This window comes from Chelonoidis abingdonii, chromosome 8 (assembly GCF_003597395.2).
Source record: "Chelonoidis abingdonii isolate Lonesome George chromosome 8, CheloAbing_2.0, whole genome shotgun sequence".
In the NCBI taxonomy this organism is placed as follows: Eukaryota; Metazoa; Chordata; order Testudines; family Testudinidae; genus Chelonoidis; species Chelonoidis abingdonii.
The window spans coordinates 55,228,627-55,234,626 of record NC_133776.1 but is presented as its reverse complement, the minus strand read 5'-3'; positions in this window follow the sequence as shown (position 1 = coordinate 55,234,626).

Here is a 6,000-nt window from a genome sequence, read left to right as displayed (position 1 = left end):
TACTATCAGCAGGGGCTTGGGCTGTGGATGTGGATTTCTGCAAGGACATTTTTGTGTTGAAATCAAGTGTCAGGAAATATCTTTGCCCAATAAGGGTGTGTGTCTTCAAATGAGTGTGTATTGTTGAGAAATGAAAGAGCGCAAAGGGGAGGGGCCACTTGCCAGAGGAATGGGAAGGGGATAAATGGAAGACCACGAAATTCTCAGCAAATGTATAGATCAAGGAAGGCCAAACTTACTGACCCTCCAAGCCGTGTACAATCATTTTCAGAAGTTTGAGATCTGCAAGACGCACACAATCTGCCCCATGGGGCTGCGTCTGCCAGGGTGTAGGGCTTCTTCCCTGATGCCCTCCCCTCCGCAGGCCTAAATCCTCAAGACCCCTCTCCCTGCAAAGCTAACCCCACCAGCCCGCCGCAGAGCAGCCCCAAGCTTCCTATCCCACATCCTGTCTGATAGGTGGAGAATGGGAGGGGAGGGCCTCTGCAAGCCGCACTTTAACTGTCGAAAAAGCCGCATGTGGCTCACGAACCACGGTTTGGCCATGCCTGATATAGACATCGTGACTGGGATTTTCAATGGAAGCCAGCGGACTCAGACACTCACATTCCATAGAATTGGGTTCCTAACTCATGGATGCTCGCCTACAACTGAGTGTATTATTCACAATAGGGAATGGATCCACTATCTGGTTCTCCTCGTGGAGTGTCCATGAGCGGGTTTAAAAGTTAACCAACCATTGTTTTACTTGCCACATGTGCTGCGTGTGATTGGTCAAGTAAGTCACATGATCTTGCTGCCTGTTCCCCGATTAGCTGAGCTCACAGGCACTGCTTGTGTAAATAGCTGCACATGTGAATCTGAAATTTGGTTTCCATAAATACAACCAGGGGAGATTCTGAAATTTGCCTTCTGCGATTGCGCATGCCAGTAACATGTGACTGCATGAGTGTTCCTGAAAAAGGAATATAAAAGGGGCACCAGGGAGGCAGAAGTGAATATACTTAACAATGGAAGTCAATAGTAGTAGACATATTCCTACAGACTTTGCTATTTCCTAACAGAGCCAGGCTGTGCGGCCCTTCCTCGCATTGAGTTCAGAGGGTCTATTCATGGTATTAAGGACTGAATGCTAGTAAGGGTAGCAAAGATTTAGAAAGCCTGCCCTGTGAGGGAAGGTTCAAAAAACTGGGCATGTTTAGTCTTGAGAAAAGAAGACTGAAGTGGGGTGGGGACCAGAGAGCAGTTTTCAAAGATGCTAAGGGCTGTTAGTGGCATGGGAACACTTCGAATACTGGGGGTGCTGGAAGCCAGCCCCCTTGCCTTACCCATCTCTGTCATCCATCCCCCCCAGCCAGCAGGCTGGCAGATGGGGTGAACAGGGCTGGTGGGCTGGGATGCGGGGGTCCAGAGCATGGGGAGCTGCAGAGAGCCCCGGTTAAAACCTGGGGGTGCTGAAGCACCCCCTGCACTCCTAGTTCCTGCGCCTATGAGGGCTGTTGTAAAGAGGATGGTAATCGATTGTTCTCCATGTGCACTGGAGGTAGAACAAGCACTAAGGGGCTTAATCTGCAGCAAGAGAGATGTAGATTAGATATTTGGAAAAAGTTTCTAACTATAGGAGTGGTGAAGCCCTGGAATGGGCATCCAAGGGAGGTTGTGGGATCCCCATCACAGATGGTTTTTAAGAACAGGTTGGACAAACATGTCAGGGATGGTCTAGGTTTACTTGGTCCTGCCTCAGCGCAGGAGGCTGGACTTGACTGCTCAAGGTCCCTCCCAGCGCTACATGTCTATGATTCTATGTTCACACCTGCAGAGCAAACAGAGTCACCCAGCATAGCCTTTCAGTGTCATGGCTCCAGCTCACGGACATCACGTCAGCCATCCTAGCATGGCTCATATTAAAATGGTTTAAAGATGGCTTGTTATCACTTGCTTTGAACATGGCTCACCCAGCCAGCATCGACCAAGCATAACTGTCTTTTAAAAATACTCTGCCGTGGCAGACCATGTATGAACCAAGGCGGCATCCATACTGGATATCTTTGTACCCATTTCCTAGCAATTACTATTGGAGGCAAAGCCTAGGCACTTCCAAGTATTATGTAATGACAGTGCACTTGAATCTGTGGCTGTCATGGCATTGTGCTGGAAATGCTAGAGGCCTGCGTTACACCCCTGGGAACATTGGTTTACCAACCCATTAAAACCCTGATGCAGCAAAGCACTTAAGCAAGTGCTGGGTGGTGATATTATCCGGAATCAAGGCCATAATGCTGTGAGAACAGTACATTTGTTCAGAAAAAGACCATCCCACCTAGAGGTCTGAGTACAAGGGGATCCCCACAAGCTTGCTAGCTCATGAGCGCTATAAAATCCGACCCCCGCCCACCCCCACACATTAAGGGCTTGTCTGACTGAAGTCAATGGAAGTTACACTGTTGATGTCAGTGAGGCCAAGATTTGGCCCTAAATAGTCCCACTGGCAGCGTCCTGGCACAGTGTGATTGCAGTCACGTACTGGGCAGTTCTGAGGAGTAGAGTGCTGCTGCCTGTTCTCCAAGGTCACCGAGGTGGTGGGAAAGAAAGAAAAGAGCGAGAGAAAAAAAAGTTGACTCAGAAACCACATGGAATTTGTTGCCTTTCCAGAATTCTGGGAAGAGAGAAAATAGCCACAGTTATTTCAGGCATGCCAGGATAATAGCAGGCTGTTTATTGTTTATATGCAAAGAATGTTAAGCAGCCAGTCCAAAGCAGGAAAGAGGGATGAGGAATTTGTCAGACTTGTTCAGACACATAAAGGCTTCTGCTTATCCAAGCAAAGTGCAGGGAAAATATCCTAGCTCTGCTCCACCTGCAGACTAGATAAGGGAGTTAACCCTCACTCTGTGCTGCAAGCACGCACCCACTTCAGTTCAGTTCATAAGGATTTTTGGCGTGACAGTGAGCGATGGTATGAAAGGAAGGTTGGCCTAGAGGGTAGAGCGCTAGCTTGAGGCTCAGGACACCTGGCTTCACTTCCCTGTTCTTCTATGGATGACTGTGTGTGACTGTGGGCAAGTCTATGGGCCTCAGTTCCTGCTCTGTGAAATGGGGCGAGTGGTACTACTCAGCCTCAGCAGGGCACTGGGAGGATAAACAGGCTCCAAAGATTGTGAGGTGCTTAGATATCAAGGTGACGGGGCCCAGAAAGTACCTCAGACAGGCATGCCAGCTAGATCCCTCAGGTATCTGTGAGAGGCGAGTTAGATTTGCCCTTGCTGGGGCTTCACAGTGCTTGGGGTTTGAGCCACTGTGTGCATTCCTTTGGATGTGTCATGCAAGGTCACCTCTTATGCCTTTCCCCAGCACCAGGCCCAGTTTGTCCTCATTGCTTTTTTATTAGATGGCTTTTAGGTGTCCTGCAAGCTTGGGGCACCTCTCTTGTGCATACACGTCAGACATCAGAGCAGGAAGTGCCTCTCTGTCGCAGTTTCTCCTCTGTCACATACACACACATACATGCTCCTATTTGCAGAGACAGCTAGTGGTTGGGTGGGTGGACTGAAGGTTGAAGGGTTGGTGAACTCCAGTGACATGCCATTGGAAACAAGGTGCCAAGCTTTTAACAATGTAATTAGCCTCTGGAACAAATTACTGAGAGAAGTGGTGGATTCGCCATCACTTCAAGTTTTTCTATCAAGAGTGAATGTCTCCCTAAAAGATATGCTGTAATGCCTCCAGAAAATTGGTCTCCATGCAGGGAGAGATTCTTTGGAATGAATCTGTGAATCTATGAAATCTAGCTTACTATCTCCAGTGACTGGGGGAAAAGATCATTAGAAATTCAGACTAATATTGGAAAAAATGATTGAAGGAGAACACTGAAAGAAATGGAAGACAGAATACACCAGGATGGACATCACAGAAAACAAAGAAAAGAAGACAGAGAGAGACAGCAGGCAAGACTAATCAAAGAAGAAATGCAAAGCTACATTTTTCTGTTTACTGTTCTCCTTTCAAAGTGACATAAATAATTCTAGTGATAATTGCAGGATGTTGGACTTCTAGAAAAGCTGTTGTTTCATAACTTCCAAACTGCAGCGGCATCTCCAGTGTTGCCAGCTCCTTACAACCAGAGACGTTATCAGGAATTTTACTAGAACTGTTTGGTACATTTTTAAAATAGCTAAACAATGAATATCAGGAGAGTCATTTAGTGGAACACTAAGCAGGGAAATGGCAAGCTGGCCCAGAAAGGGGAAGAGAGGACAAGATAAAAGAAAGATTTTTTCTTCTCCTTAATATGCATCCCATTAATAGTGTACTCCCATCATGAACATTTAGTAACTTAATGGCCTGTTTAAATCTGTCCCACATTCTGTTCATACCATTGTCTCCAAGCTCATTTAGAAGTCCCTTTGGGTGTTCAGACAACCCAATTGCTTAATAGACTGAACATTCCAAACCTTCTGTATGAAATAATATCCACACAGCTGTACAGAGCAAAGTTGCCTTGCCATCAACAACTTCTTGGGACAGTCTATGATTCCCTCCACTCTGCTAGTCTTTGGCTCTCAGACACAGCAAGGCCCCCCCCCACAGGCCATGCTTATCCCTGGTATAACTGCACTGAAGGCAATGGAGCTTGGCCCTGGGTTATTAAGGGCCAGACTTCCAAAAGAGCTCAGCATGAACACTTTGGAAAATCCAGGCTTTCTTGAGGTGCCTACATGGGACCTGGCCTCTTTTGAACATTTGGTTTTAAGAACTTTTTCATCTCCGCGTCTCTTCATGCATTCAAGAAAATAAAATACATTCAAAACCCTGTGCCTATCTTCGGTTCTTACTTTTCTCTTACCCTCAGGGACATAAATGCCACTAAGATCTTCTTATGCACAACAAATCTATATTGGGGCCAGTCCTCAGCTTCAGCAGGACTTCTGCCTGAGTAAGGGACAGAGAAAAGACTTCAGTATTGGACCTTTATTCTTCACTTACGTGACATCAATGCCTCAGTAGAAGACCACCTGGAGAAAACCGATTGTCTTTAGCAGAGGAAACCAAGGAGACAGCTCAGATTCTCTCCCAGATGAGTCACGGATCTTGAGGAGAGTGAGGTGGTTAATTAAATGAATTCAAGGTCCTGGGGAATGGGGGTGGAGGGGAGAAGGGCTCTCCCAAGGATAGGTGTTCTTTGTAGAGGGTTTTGGAGTCTTGGGCGGAGTGGAAATTCTCTTTGTGTCTTGAACTGAGATGTGGAGATGCTCTTAGGGGAGGGTTCTTCATGTATAACATTGGGAGGAATCTGCTTTTGTGGGGAGATTGCAGCATTGCTAACTTGGGAGGAGGGGGTCTGATTTTGCTTGGGGACTCAGTAACTCTCATTGGGGAGGGAATGTTCCTGGGTCAGGGGAAAGGATTGGGCCCCTACAGACATCCTCCATCTGGAACTTACATGCCAAAGTCATAGGTGCATTAGGAGTACCTTAGCTACATCCTGCTGTCTCCAGTGGATGGGCAGGGCCAGCCAGCTCCCACTTTCTCGAATGCTTTGCTGCCACTGAGCCTGGCTGAGCAGCTCACCCCAGGGGTGTCTCAGCTGTGTTGGTTCATGTACATTACATCCAATGGGCCAAATTAAGGCAGGCCTGCTGGGGGTTCATCAACGGGAGCCTCTTCTGCACCAGCACTCCCACATAGCAGGCAGCCATAAATTAGCTGCAAGAGCTGGGAGCACAGAGAAGGGAGGGTCACCAACCCAGAGCTTGCCGGGCCGCACTGCTGGAAGCGCCAAAATCACAAGACTGATCATCAGTGAAATCCAGCTCCCTCTGCTGGCATTACATCTCAGGCATAAGGGCTCCCTGCACACTGCTCCAGCAGCCAGGTCTCTCCCCCGCCCCCACTCCTCTCCCATAGAGCTCCACTGGCTTCTGTGGCCACTATTCGGCTCTAAATGTTGTTTGGCATGTTTGGCCATCTGAGCAACCTGACTGGCTGAGCCACTAATAATTT